Source organism: Grammomys surdaster, unplaced genomic scaffold, assembly GCF_004785775.1.
Source record: "Grammomys surdaster isolate TR1022 unplaced genomic scaffold, NIH_TR_1.0 125946, whole genome shotgun sequence".
NCBI lineage: Eukaryota > Metazoa > Chordata > Mammalia > Rodentia > Muridae > Grammomys > Grammomys surdaster.
This window is the reverse complement of record NW_021620768.1, coordinates 3856963-3870215: the sequence shown is the minus strand read 5'-3', so window position 1 is coordinate 3870215 and position 13253 is coordinate 3856963. Positions and strand designations below refer to the sequence as shown.

The following is a 13253-nucleotide window of genomic DNA, read 5'->3' as shown; positions in this document are numbered from 1 at the left end:
GGGAGAGGGAGAGGGAGAGGGAGAGGGAGAGGGAGAGGGAGAGGGAGGGAGAGGTATTATTCCCACCCAGTTACTCACCACTGGCTCTGGATTCAAAGAGGGACTTTCCTTCTGGGAAGAAACAAATTCCGGATTCCTGGAATGCTAGGATAGGAACTGATCTCTTCATCCCAGGAGGAAGACTCAGGCTCTCAGGACAAGACCATCCCTGAATGAAGTGACAAACAACGACCTGAATCTGCCTAGCTTTAAGGCAGAGAATATGTCCTTCTGAGGAGAAAATAAGCCAGTCAGCAGGTAGGTAGAAAGAAACTAAATGTACAAATAGTGTGCACATATATTACCTAGTTCCTGTTTTTTCAAACTGTGAGTTACAACCCTATCTTCATAGGGATATATGAATTCAGTCACAACTGAATGGGGGGGGGGAGATAAGAGCAATGCCAATAGTCTGTACTGCTTTAGAGGGCTCTGAAGCTTCCCTGATCAATAACCACAGGGACGTAGCCTATACTTGGCATTGAGATTTTCAGTTAGTAACTCACATCTTCTAGGGGAAGCACTGTCCACCCATGTGGACAGGCACACAGTGCTAGAGAAGTGCTGGACGGCACCTGTGTTCAAACTCTTCTCAAAGTTAAGCAAAAATAACTTACACACTAGTGAGTTTCCATAGGGTTTTTTTGTTTTTGGGGGGGATTTTTTGTTTTTTTTGGTTGTTTGTTTGTTTTTTGTTTGTTTGTTTTGAGACAGGATTTACTACGTAGCCCTAGCTAATCTGGAACTCACTATGTAGACCAGGCTGGCCTTAAAGTTATAGAGATCCAACTGCTTTATGGGTGTGTGGCACTACTCCCAAGCTTCCATAGTTTTCATAAGGGAAGCGCGTACGTACATACACACACACACACATACACACACACACACACACATACACACATCAGCAAGAGCCTTTACCAGATGAGCTATCTCCCCTGCTTCCCTCTGCCTTCCACTTCTTTTTGGGACAGACTCTCATATATTCCAGGCTAGCCTTGAACTTACAGTGTAGCTGAGGATGACCTTGAACTTCTAAGTCTCCTGCCTCTACCCCTTGAGTGCTAGGATTACAGCCTTGTGCCCCTACACTATAGTGTCAGGAACTAAAACCAAGACCATGCATGCTAAACAAACACTTTGTCAAATAAACTATATGTCCAGGGTCCTCAAACAGCAATTATTATTTTCTTTTTGAAAATTTGAGACAGAGTTTCTCTATGTAGCCCTGGCTGCCCTGGAACTTGTTCTGAGGCTGACCTCAAACTCAGAAATTAGCCTGCTTCTGTCTCTTGAGTAATGGGACTAAGGGAGTGCACCACCACACCTGGCCTCAAGCAACAATTCTTAAAATCAAACATCTAAACATAATACAATCCAAAAATACACTAATTTGTTACTAATTTGCTGGAGAATGATGACGGGAAAATATTAATAGTCTTTGTTTTCCAGGCTGAAGAGCTGCCTCAGCAGGTAAGAGCACTGGTTGCTCTTACAGGGGAGTTAAGTTTGGTTCCAAGCACCCACATGCAACTTGCAACCACCTGTAACTCCAGTTCTAGGGAATCCAATTTTCCTCTGGTCTCTAAGGGCACCTGCATACACCCTTCCCTGCACATACACATAGTTAAAAACAATAAAAATAAATCTTAAAAAAAATAATGTTTCTATAAAAGTAGCAAACCTTGTACATACAGCAAACACATTGAAAATGATAACATAAGCTAGTGTCAGGTCTGAGCAGTGTGTTAGCATTCACTGGTGCTGTGAAGCCTTGCATACCACAAAGCACTTGTTTGTGCTCAGCACCTCTAAGGCTGCAGTGAAGCTGTGTGATCCCACACTCTGATTCATTGTATGTTAGCTTTGGAATTAATCTCTGGTTGTTTGTTCCAAAATCTTTTACCATTGCCAAAGTTTTCCTGATCAACTGCCTTCAAAACATTTGTGTTCACCATCATAGATTAGTGTTGATCTCGGCCTTGCTCAGAACTTCATTTTTCATTGGTCAGCAAACTCACAATTGGTGAAAGAGCTGATCATAAATCTCCTAGCCCTAAATGGGACATTTATATCATAACTCTTCCTTTCCCCCCCCACCAAAGCTCAGAAAACATAAAGGAAGGAAATATAGAAGTCAGAAGGCCAAAAGTGCTGTGGAATGTTGTCTTCCAGACATGACATGGCTTTTGCACTCCTGAAAACACAACTGTGATTACCTACAGAATATCAAGCCAGTCAACATTCCAGCATGGATGCAAGAGGAGCTCATGAGGCTTCACCCCAACAGAGAATCTTCTTACAATGACTGCTGGAAGAGGAAGAGTCCTATTTCTTCAGGGCAAGTGGCTGCTGGTAAGTTGCCCATGCTACTATAGACATCCCCTCACCCATGAGCATGCAAGCAACATTAATTAATTAATTAATTAATTAATTAATTAATTAGACTAAGTGGGTTATAGAAGAAGAAGGAGAAGGAGGAAGAAGAGGAGGAGGAGGAGGAGGAGGAGGAGGAGGAGGAGGAGGGGGAAGAAGAAGGGGAAAAGTATGGAAGGGTCTGAGAGAATAGAGTAGGTGATTTGAGTTGGATATGGTCAACATACACTGTATGAATATATGAAGAAATAAAATGAAGACTGAATAAAATATTCTAAAGATAAAAAATAAAATATTTTAAAATAAAAAAGATTGCTGTTTGAGTTGCTGACTTGATCCTGCAGTATCAAATATTCAGCCAAGATTGGCTGAGCATGGCGGCACATACCTTTAATCCCAGCATTTGGGAGGCAGAGGCAGATAAATCTTTATGAGTTCCAGGTCAGCCTTATCTACAAGTAGTGAGTTCCAGGACAGCCAGTGATATATAAGTGAGACCTTGTCTCAAAAAAAAAAAAAAGATGTAGTTCTTTATGTGAGACTAAACAAGCAGGTTGCCCTTGGTTATTACCCGAGGTGAAAGGTAAATCTCTATTGCTGAAGACACCAATCACTTCAGAAACAGGGCTCAGAGACTGGAACTAACCTAAACGTCTCTTCCTTGAGGACCAGAAGGCACCATAAAAACTTCCAAAGGAGGGAGGCAACCAACAATCCTATCCAACTATGATGAAAGGAGGGAGGCAACCAACAATCTCACCCAGCTATGATGCCTATGAACCACATCCATGACCAGCATGGCATGATAACCCATGGGTGCAGTAATGGCACACATACCTTGGTGGTAATCAATAGCTCTCTAATTGGACTTAAGACCTGTTCAACAAGAAGGAGACCATGCTTGACACCGCAAACCTAGATAACTACTCACCCAGCTGAGCTCTGTGCCTGTGGCTACTGCCTCATACCAGCCTGTCCTGGAGAGCATCCTCCTCATGGCTGGATCTTCTTGAACACTTCAGTTCTACAGTCATTACAGAGTTGTGATTCTCTCTCTCACTTGCTCAGAAGCCTTCTGGGTCTTTCTATCAATCTCTATATAATTTAAGCCCTTAAGCAAGGGTATAACTCTTTTTTTTTTCTAAGAGATTGAACTCTTACTGTCTTAAACTTCTTGGCCTAATTCTATCTTCGTCTCCCAGGTAGCTGGGACCACAGGCGTGCACTATACAGGCGTGCACTATACAGGCGTGCACTACTATGCCCACGTCTAATTTATTATTTATACATTCATCAGATATCTGTAAGGCTGGTACTAAACTAAACTGTTGACTAAATAAAAAACACATGTTCCCTGTCTTGATGGAACACACACTCATGAAAAGTCAAGAAATAAACATATAATCACAAATTATAACAAGTGCTGTGAACTGAGACTGGCGGTGCTCACCTGGCACATTCGGGACCCTGGGTTCAGTCCCCAACACTGCAGGACAAGTGCTGTGAATGAAACATATAAGTGCAATGCTAATCACAGGTACTGGCACCCATCAGGCGCCATAGTCCGGAAAGGACATGCTAAGGCTTGTGGAGTTTCTTGCACTGGAAGTGAAACACACGAACATATGAGGCAGTGGCCCAGAGATGAGAGTTCTAGGTATAAGGGGTCAAGGAGTCAGTGTGGAAGCCATGAATGGCAATGGAGGGAATACAAACGGTGGGGGCTGAAGGATTTTATATAATGGAGTGACATCATCTGATTTAGACCTTTAAAGTTACTCCAGGAACTCAGGGAAACATGGCAGAGCTGGGTGTGGAGGCCATACCTATAATCCCAGCATTTGGGAGGCAGAGGCGGGAGGATCAGGTGTGCAAGGCCGCTCTTGGCTACATGGCAAGTTCAAGGTTGGCGTGAGCAGCATGAGACCAAAGGAAAAAGACCTTCAAGGATGCAACAGTCAGAATAGAATATCAGAAAAGTTAAATGGGAAAATACAGAGTTGGTACTGCTCAGTGATAATGTGCTTAGATACACAAGGCCCTGGGTTTGACACCCATCACCACAAAAAAGAAATAAATATTCAAGTAGACTGGTGCACACCCATAATTCCTGCACTCAGATGACAAAGGCAAAAAAAAAAAAAAAATGGAGAATTTCAGGCCAGCCTGGGCTACATACCGAAAAGAGTTTGAGGCCAAACTAGAATACAGAGAAAATGCTCTCACAAAGAAAAGAAGGAAAGGAAACAGAGAGAGAAGGAAGAAAAGGAGGAGGGGAAGGAAGGATCAAGGGAGGTAGGAGGAAGGAAAGGAAGAAACTAACAATCTCTAGCCCAGATGGTAGCTCACACTTCTGAGCTCTCAGAAGCCTGAAGCAGGAGGAGTGATAGTTTCAGGTCAGCCTGGGCTACACAGCTCCCTAGACCTGTCTAAAAAAAAAAAAAAAAAAAAAAAAGGAAATCAAATGATATATAATTGATATTCCTGAGAACAAATGATAAGAGTAATAATCTAAAATAAATACTTCACTATCCATATTTAATGAATACACCATATTACACACACACACAAATCCAAACTCTTATGACAAGAAAAAAGCTAGGATTTAGAGAGGTAACTGTATAGTTACAAGCAGGCTCTGTTCTTATAGAGGACCTGAATTCAGTTCCCAGCACCTACAGCAGGCTCATTGCAACACCTGTAACTCCCGATCCAGGGGGAACCAATGCCCTCTTCTGGCCTCCAAGGGCCATTCCTCCCACTCCCACGCACATGCCAACACATTTATATCCATGGAGAAAAATAGAGTCTTTACAGTAAAGAAAAGGAAAAATAGGAGCTTACCTGGCAGGGGAGAAATCATTATCAGGAAGGTGGTTTTCCAAAATGAGGCTCATCCTGTACTGACCCCTGCAACTTCCCCCAAGGTAAGGAAAGTCAGCTGCAGAATCGTGTTGTAGGGGACAGCATGAGCACCCTCCCCTGCAATAAAAGAGAGAGGATAGATTGCCATTTCCATGTGGTTAGAGCATAACAGTAATATCTTCCTTAGTCTGTAGCTAAACTCAGATGAAAGTAAATTATCCAAAGTCCACATCAAAGGGGGAGCTATAAGGCACAACAATATGAAAAATGAACGCCACAGCTGTTCTTGGGAAGGGGTGGTTTTAGCTTTGGAGGACAGAAGAGTGCAGTTGTGTTACAAGCAACTGGGTAATGAAAAGCCCCTTATATGATACAAGAATCCTCAAACCCTACAGCTGTCCTTGGGGAAGTGTGTTTCTAGCTTTGCAGTACAGAGGGCTTCAGTTATGTTTGCAAGCAGCTGTGAAATGGAAAGCCCTCCCCCCTACATGCTACAAGAATCCCCAAACCCTACAGCTGTACTTGGGGATGCGTGGCTCTAGCTCTGGGGAACAGAGGGCTTCAGTCAATGTTTGCAAGCAGCTGTGAAATGGAAAGCCCCTTACATGATACAGGAATCCTTGTCCCTATGTGAGACACTGAGCTAAAAGAAATCAACAGCAAGCAAGCCTGTACACTTGCTTACATTCTAACTGGGAGAAAAATAGCTGTTCTAGAGAAAGTTAAGCGTGGACCCACCTCTTAAAGTACTTGAATTTTAGCCGGGCGGTGGTGGCACACGCCTTTAATCCCAGCACTTGGGAGGCAGAGGCAGGCAGATTTCTGAGTTCGAGGCCAGCCTGGTCTACAGAGTGAGTTCCAGGACAGCCAGGACTACACAGAGAAACCCTGTCTCGAAAAAAAAAAAAAAAAAAAAAAAGTACTTGAGTTTTGCTTGCCGGGCTGGTGTGGTTCAGATGGGCCGAGAACCCAGTGTAGAAAGTGGCCAGTGATGGGACTCAGGGATAGGGTACTCGCCTGGCATGCCTAGGTTTAACCTAGAGAAACAGAAAGAGACAAAGAGAAAGACACAAAGTCAGAGAGACAGAGAAAAATGGAGAGAGAAAGAAAGACAAAGACAGTGGCACAGAGAGAATACAAGAATTTTGAGCCTAGTATGGTTATGTGCACATGTAATCTCAGTGCCCAGTAGTTAGGAGGTGAAGGCAGGAGGATCAAGAGTTCAAATCCAGTCTCAGCTACGTAGAAAGTTTGAGGCCAGTCCCCAGCAACATGAGACCCTAACAATAAAAATTTCTAAATACTAAAGTTAATGTATTAAGTGGTGCCAAACTGGTAACGGCCTTGGGCATTTTAAACCAGACTAACCAGTTTTTCTCTAAAGCTGAGACTGAGGGTTTTTTTAATTATCTAAAAGCAATGTCTCTACAGAGAAAACACATCTCACTGGTTGGGATAAAAGACTCTTAACCACTAGAGAAATCAACCAGTCATATAAAACTACTCAAGGAAGATAAAACCCAGGGCGGGGGAGGGTGGAGAAATTGATCAGTGGTTAAAAGCACTTCCTGCTCTTTCAGAGAACCCTTGGCTGGGTTCCCAGCACCCACAGAGCAGCTGAGGACTGTCTGTAATTTCAATTCCAGGGGATCTGATGCCCCTCCTTCTGCTCTCCAGAGGCACAAGGCATCCTCATGGTGCACAGACATTCAAGCAGACAAAGCACCTATACATATAAAGAAGACAAGCATTGAAGCTAACCAGCAAGGCGGCACAGGACTGTAATCTGAGCACTTGGGTAACATCCTGGAGTTACCTGTTCAGCTTTCAGTTCAGAAGCAGCTTGAGAGAGGACACATGCCTCAGGGTCACCCTCCCGCTGTGCTGTCACCAGCTTCTTATCATGAGAACACTGGTGTTGACGTGGAAACTTAAGGCTTCTTTGTGTTGGATGGTGTTTGCTGGGGCAAACACATAAAGGAATGTTTTCCTGAAGTGGACACAGGTGAAAGGCTAAGGCAGACTCATGAAGGAATGTTTCACTGAAGCAGACACAGGAGAGAGGATGTTCTGTTAAAGCAAGCATGGGAAAGGACACGTGATGAAGGATTCTTTGCTGACTACACATATGTATTGATCTACCTTAGATTTCGTAGTTGAGCTGCATTTGTAGAAAGAAACACACCGTAAAACTTCTGGTGGTGTACTGCAGTTTCTTGCCACTTCCTCAAACTCAGGCTGATTTGGATGCACGTGCTGAGACAAGACCTGTGCTGAGACAAGGCATGTGGAGGACACATGATGTTTGGAGAGTATAAATAGGATGCCACAGAGTGACAGAGACAGAGCTTGGCTTGCTGATTGATACAGCTAGCTGTACAAGGCGTGTGGGTCTAGCGTCTTCACTGATCTTTGCTTCCCTGAGAGAGGCACAGCCGAGAACTTCTGGTGTTCCTGTTGGTCCCTCCTGCTTACTTGAGCCGAGGCTTAGGCCTGGCTGTCTCTGCTAGATCGTGTCACCACTGTTACTAACTGGACTCTACCAAACTAGACTTCTGGTGTAACCATGAAGTGTTTGCAAGTGGATGGAGCTGCCCTTGCCAGCCTGAACAGAACTGCCAATTTCCAGACAACACAGACAGGAGTTGCTCCTCAAAACCTTTCTAAACAGGTCCACTTCCCCCATATCTTTTCTTTCTCACTACCTCTAGTGGGTGGTGAGCTAGAAGGGAGGTTAAACCATTAAAAATAAAGTTTGAAGAAATTAAAGTTACATTGTGTCCTGTCCTTTTTGTTTTCATTCTGGAAGTGAAGGCATCATCTTTTAAATGTTTCTAGTCATTAGGATGTCACCCAACCAGCCGGGCAGTGGTGGCGCATGCCTTTAATCCCAGCACTTGGGAGGCAGAGGCAGGCAGATTTCTGAGTTCGAGGCCAGCCTGGTCTACAGAGTGAGTTCCAGGACAGCCAGGACTACACAGAGAAACCCTGTCTCGAAAAACCAAAAAAAAAAAAAAAAAAAAAAAAAGATGTCACCCAACAAAGGGACAGCAAACAAACAGGAAACTGATTCTTGGTGCCTTTGGTCATTCATCAGCAGATGCAGAAACTGAAATGTCTTGGACTGAAATGAAATATGTGTCAGTGCCTGGTCCTGACACATATGCTCACCAGTCAAAAGAGCAGATCCTGTTATTTTGTGCAGCAATGGTATTGAAGTATGCTCAAAGACTATTTATTATAAACCATGTGGGGCAGGATTATAGACACAGATGGACCAGAAAATTCAAATATGATATTGAATATCTTCAAAAGTTAAAGGAGAGATTGGTGACAGAAATAAAGAGGGAAGTCAGTAAAGAAAGTGAAGTGAGGACTCGGGAGGGGGCTGAGTGTGGAAAGGCTACTGAGACTGAGGGCCTGAGTTCAGCCCTGGATAAAGAGAGAGCCGACCTCTGCAATTGGCCCTCTGACCCCATGTGCAATTGCAACACGCTCATGTGTGCTTGAACACATATAGGCATTCTAGTGTTGTGGGATGTCCACCACAGAAGACTGCTTAAATGTGAGTTTAAACCAATAGAAAGCCTTTATTAGTGTAGCCAACGACTACACTAGGTATTCTGGAATCCCCGTGTAGCCTTGAGTGTTTCTTAGGGTAAGCTTCTTATCTTTTTATTGTTTTTTTTTTGGTGGTGGGGGGGTATTTGTTTTGGTTTTTTGAGACTGGGTTTCTCTGTGTAGCTCTGGCTGTCCTGGAACTCACTCTTTAGACCAGGCTGGCCTCGAACTCAAAATCCACCTGCCTCTATCTCCCAAATGCTGGGATTAAAGGCGAGCACCACCACCGGTCAAAAAATCAGCTGCTGAAACCTGGCCTCAAACCAGGGACCTTTAGATATTCAGTCTAACGCTCTCCCAACCGAGCTATTTCAGCGCTATGGTGTTTAGTTTTCCTGGAACTCAGAAATCCGCCTGCCTTTGCCTCCCAAGTGCTGGGATTAAAGGCAAGCGCCACCACTGCCCGGCTTTTATTGTTTGTTTTTATGAGTCATCATGCACCCTAATCCCAGTCATCTCCCTGTCCCTTTATATCCACCCTCTGCCCTTGCAATCTGCTCCCCAAAATAAAAACAAAAAAAAAACATGCTGGGCAGTGGTTGCGCATGCCTTTAATCACAGCACTTGGGAGGCAGAGGCAGAGGCAGGCGGATTTCTGAGTTTGAGAGTTCGAGGCTAGCCTGGTCTACAGATTGAGTTCCAGGACAACCAGGGCTACACAGAGAAACCCTGTCTCGAAACAAAACAAAACAAAACAAAAAAACATAAAAAAATCTCATTGTGGAAGCTGTAGTATTTCTCTGTGTGTCCCACAGTGTACTCAGGGTAAGATTTTTTTAAGCACAAAAACCATGTCCTGGGTTAAAAGTTAAAAAGAACAGTTAGCCAGCAGCAGAAGTACAGGAACTAAAAAGCAAGGTTAGTAGATTCAGAGACTTTCCCAGAACTGTGGCGTTTGATGGGTTAGGCCTTTGTTTTGGTTTTGGCAGATGGTGCTGAGTTTCACAGCCTAAATGATTCTTCCGCCATGGAGTCAGGTGTGCTAATGTCTGGGGGATTAACAAGATTTTGGACTCTATTACACTAGTGTGCAAACATACACACAGATAAATGTAAAATATTTTTTTAAATAGAGTGAACATATTGGGGATTAAGATTACACTAGTTGGCATAAAGAATACAACGAGAGGGGTGAGTTTAAGAGATGGCTCAGCGGTCAAGAGCACTGGCTGTTCTTCCAGAAGTCCTGAGTTCAACCCCTAAACACTTCTAAAAGTAACAAATGTCCTACATAGGAACTCTAAGGCAGACTCATTGTGTATCAGCTTGTCCACTCAAACCCAGGCTGCATAGTGATGGATTAGAGAGGCCAAGGATGGCAACGCCTGAGACTGATGGTAAGCGGGTTCCCCGCAGCCTCTCCAGAGGCTGCGAGGACAGATGAAACTGTACTGAGCTTAGGACCCCCAGAAAGTATCCAGCATGGTCTTATGCATCATCTTGGCACTTACTGAGTTCTTGTGGGCACTGAGCCACACAGTGCATGTGGAAGCTAAGGAATACTTTCAGCAGGGCGCCTCCTGCCAGCAGGTTCCTTGAATAAGAGCCATCCCAAACCAGCAGCAGCAGTTTATTGGCCTATACCTCTATGAGGGCCACCAGATCTGGGAGTGTGACCAGAAGTGGGGTGATGTTACACTCTGTGAGGTGATAAGACAGACTTGCAAATGCATTTGTCTAATTAAGCTCAAGTTAAAGAAGTAGAAAATGGGCTCTCATAATTCAATGATATTGGTATAAAATAGTAGTGGAACAATCAATTCTAAAGCGATCAGTGAACTAGCTCCTGTCAGCCGTTGCTTTCCTGCTTCAGGAGTTCATTGAGATGGAATAAAATTTGAGGCTGAGTCTCACCCCCCAGGCTATCCTTGAACTCACTATGCAGCTAAGGTGACCTTGGACTTCTGATCTCCCATCTCCATCTCTCAAGTGTTGGAGTTCCAAGCACGAAGCATCACACTGGTTTAATAATACCGTTCATGTAAAGCACAAAAACGTGCAATGTAAAATGATATGTCGTTAGGGATATGTGTGTGTGCCCCAGTCATTCTCCAAAGACAGAACACTTGCCTTCTGTGTTTAGGTTCTGGGTTCTAACCCCAGCACTACAAATAATTTTCTCAATAATGGAATCATACACATATCCTGATTCAGGACAATGGCCACAGATGTGAGGCACATGTTCATGGGTGTACCCACAAAATCTTTTAGCTGGATCTGTGAGCCTTAGTTATTTACTTCAAGTGATTTGAAGCAAACACAGAAAAATGTTCAAATTCCACAAAACATATTTGAATACTTTTTATTCTCTTACTTTTCTATACAACTAGAATATTCCAACACTAAAATAGTTGAAAAAGAAAAGAATTTAAGAAGAGAGAGAATCCAAGAAAAGGAAACCAGCTGCTTATAGGAAAGGAAACTGGGTTAGTACGAGCCTTTCCCAGGGCAAGGCTGAGGGCCTCAGACAGTGCAGCAGTGTCTGTGGGGCTCAGAGAGAATGAATGACCCAAGAGCTGCATTCACTGCCAAGCAGCAACAGCCTCAAGCTGAAAGAATGCTGAAATACATGAGCCAAGAGCCTTTGAAATCCAACCAACTAAATAATGAATCAAATAAAGGGTGCAGGAATGAGGCCAAGCTAAGAGGCCTGCTTGTGAACCCTGAATTCAGAGAACTGAGGCTCAACATGCATGCACACCATAGCAGCAAACAGAATGTGAGTAGTGAACACACCAACATTCTAATATTAATGGCCACAGTTGTCAGAACATGGCAGATTAAGGCAGGGGAAACAAGAGAAAACGTGAATTTACTATTTTTCCTCATCTTCTCGGAAGAGTCCCTATGTAATTATATAAAATGAAATATGCTAAAGAGTTGAGGGTTTTTTTTTCCTGCTGGATTTTTTTTTTTTAGAATTAGTATTTTCTACATCTGAAATTCAGTCATTTGTTCATTTTTCTCCCAAGGTACGTACAGATAAAATTTAAATGGAACTTTTATAAATAGTGTACATTATGGTCTCATGTTTGTACCTTTTGTTCTGTGGATACATCTCACAATCTACCTAATTGATTCTCTCATCGCTTGGTATCCCCAGGACACTGGTCCTTAGGCCCTTAAAGAATCCCAGAACCCACACCACTCCTTTCTGTGAAATGGTGTAACATTTGCATAGTCCACGTGCATGCTCATGTATGCTGTAGGGAACCACTAGAGTATTCATAATGCTTAGTACAATATAATCCCCACACAAATGGCAATTGGACAGTATTGTTTGGGGGTGATAATAATAAGGAAAACTTGATATTCAATATAGGAAAAAATGCTTAACATTTCAATCTACGATTAGTATGTAGAGCCCTCTGTTGTAGAGGACCAAATACTCAGATGAGGTTCATCAAATGTTTGTTTCTGGATGCTGAGACAGTGAGAAGGTGTCTTAGTCGGGATCGTATTGCTTTGAAGAGACACCATGACCTTGGCAACACTCTGGCTTCTCCAACAATTTGGGGTCTCCAAGGCAATCCAGTCTTCACCTTCACAGCTTCATGCAAAGGCCACTCTGGGCCTCCACACAGGAAAATCCCTGACATATGGCTGGCCTTGGCAGCTTTCCTTAGTCATAGAGGGAGATTCCACAACCCCTTTCTTGCGTCTTTATAAAGCCAGAACCATGTGGCTGAAACTGCCAAGTTCTTCTGCTTGCTAGAGCTGGAACATGCCCCCTTCATTCAAATGAAACACCAGCTTTCTGTTTTCAATGTTTTCCTTTACTGCTTAAGCTTGACTGTCCTGCAACTAGCTCTGTAGACCAGGGTGACCACCTGAGATCTTCCTGCCTCTGCCTCCCAGATGCTGGAATTAAGGGTATGTGCCAACACACCTGACCCTAGACTTTCCTTTAATTCCTTCTCACAAGTCAGAAGCTAAGCTGGGTAGGGTCTTGCCCTGAGGTCCCTTTGTTCTATTTAGCAACAGCATATAGATAGATAGATAGATAGATAGATAGATAGATAGATAGATAGATAGATGTGCTGTTCTATTTAGCAACAGTATATATATAACATATATATGATATGTATATATTATATATAGATAGATGTGTCTGTAAAAAGATAAAGAGATAAAGATAATATGTTCTGTGGGTGTGTGGAGAGGTATGGGGGAAGGGAATAGCTCAGCCGGCCCATGCAGAGGCATCTCTTCCCCCTGAGGGACCAGTCACACAAGGGTATAGTATAGAATAGAGTTTATTCAGAGCATGGGGAGGAGAGAGGGGAGGAGAGCCAGGAGGGTAGTAGAGACAGACAGAGAGAGAGAGAGAGAGAGAGAGAGAGAGAGAGAGAGAG

At 43.5% G+C, this 13253-nt stretch overlaps 1 non-coding gene and 1 pseudogene across 1 annotated transcript; one reads left to right on the top strand and one right to left on the bottom strand.

Moving 5' to 3' along the window:
* The first annotated feature begins 5248 nt into the window (after window positions 1-5248).
* Window positions 5249-5397, top strand: LOC114609130 (annotated as a pseudogene).
* Window positions 5398-9141: 3744 nt separating this feature from the next.
* Trnaf-gaa lies at window positions 9142-9214 on the bottom strand. The gene has a single exon. It is a non-coding gene; the product is annotated as a tRNA-Phe (tRNA).
* Between the last annotated feature and the right edge of the window lie 4039 nt (window positions 9215-13253).